Below are 1830 nucleotides of genomic sequence, written 5' to 3'. Positions count from 1 at the left end.
CACATTTCTTGATACCTAGCAGCATTCAGTTACTTTTCTTCAGTACTTCTTCTGTTATCCCTAAACTGCTTGCCTGCTGTTAATTATGTTGACTCCTAATGCTTTCTGCTGATATCAAGTTATCCTAAATTATTCATTATCTACTATTATCTTTAACTCTGTAACCTCCTACAACCCTCCAAGAACTCTGCGTTCCTCCAACTGTGGCCTCTTATGCATCCCCTACTCCCTTCTCCCCACCACTGGCAGCCATGCCTTCAGCCGTCATCACCCAAAGCTCTGGAATTCCTTCCCTAAACCTCCACATCGCCACCTCGCTCTCCTCCTGACAGACTCTCCTTAAAACCTACCTCTTTGACCAAGTTTTTAGTCACTCGTCCCGGTGTTAATTTTTGTCTGATTGCGCTCCTGTGAAGCATGTTGGGATGATTTCCTACTTTAAATGCACTATATACATGCAAGTTGTTGTTGTTTCTACAGGGGAAAGAAGAGGACCATGTCGTGGAAGTGTATGATTTTCACCCTTGTGTCGATTGTTGAGGGGTTCAGCTCCTGTCTGAGTGTCTGCACCTGTAGCCGCACGCAGGATAATCTAACAGTAGACTGTTCAAGCGCAGGACTCAACTTTCTTCCATTTGATATACCCAAGGCCGTCAACATTCTGAAATTAAGAAATAATTCAATTCAATTAGAAACAAATTCCTTTAGGAATACATCTGATCTTAAAGTGCTTCATCGTCAGGTGAACAAACTCATCTTGCTCCCAAATGACTTATTTGCTTGGGTTCCTCAGCTAAGAGGGCTTTATCTGTATAGCAATCAGTTGTCCCACTTATCAGATAATATCTTCAACAATATTCCCAATCTAGAGTACCTCCTTCTCAATGCAAACCAGTTAGTCAATGTCTCTAATCAACTTTTCCTCCCCCTGAAGAAACTTAAGACACTAGTTTTGTCCAACAATCATCTCCAAGTGATTTCCCCACATACTTTCCTGGGGTTGGAAACATTGAAAATATTGTCTCTGGCATTCAATCATCTCTCTTGTTCTTCCAGAGTCACTTTTTGAACCATTGCATAATCTCAGATTATGTGTGCTCAATATCAATAGACTGAAGTCCCTCCCTGAGAAGGTCTTCTATTGGTTGCCAAACCTGACCTGGATAACACTAGCAAATAACAGCCTCCGCGAGTTACCCCCTAAGCTTTTCAGTCACACGCCACTCCGAACGAGGCAAAATGAATTAACATTATTAGCTTTCGCTGAAATATTCAAATAATGTGGACAATGGTGGTGGTGGTTGGGGGGTTGGGCGGATTTTAACTCCCCACGTCCAGCCAGAGGAAACCAGGCATGGCGGGAGGCAGTTGAAAAGGAGCTCTGTTCCCGTTCCGTGGGGATTTCAATGCTGCTGTTTTTGGCGGTGGCTGAAGCACCCACCTAGATCAGGTGAGAACGCCGTACATGTATACAAATCAGGGTCCTGTTGTGTCAATAGGACCCCGGTGACCTTTTAACTGTGATCTGAGCAGGGTGCCCTCTGCGGCTGCCCCACTCGGTGAAATCTTCTCTGAAGACTGAAGCGGACACAAGAGGCAAGTATTAAACTTTCCTTTGTGGGGCCAGGAGGAGTAGGAGTGCTCCTGTGAGTGCTACAAGGAAAGTCTCAGGCCAGAGTTTTCCGGGGGGGGGGGGGGGGGTGGTCAGCGGGTGGGATCAGTGGCGGGTCAGGTGGGAAATTTGATTTTTCTGACAGCGGGTCGGGAACCCACTGTCATCCCGACGCAACGCGCCTTTCCCAATGGCGTGTCTGTGATCTCGGATTGGAC

General features: G+C 46.1%; 1 pseudogene; it reads left to right on the top strand.

Moving 5' to 3' along the window:
- The first annotated feature begins 287 nt into the window (after positions 1-287).
- On the top strand, positions 288-1354 carry LOC147100574 (uncharacterized; annotated as a pseudogene).
- The last annotated feature ends 476 nt before the right edge of the window (positions 1355-1830 follow it).

The sequence above is a fragment of the Somniosus microcephalus genome, chromosome 25 (assembly GCF_052327205.1).
Source record: "Somniosus microcephalus isolate GS21.2 chromosome 25, FLI_Smic_1.0, whole genome shotgun sequence".
Taxonomy (NCBI): Eukaryota; Metazoa; Chordata; class Chondrichthyes; order Squaliformes; family Somniosidae; genus Somniosus; species Somniosus microcephalus.
This window is presented reverse-complemented; position numbering and strand designations above follow the sequence as displayed.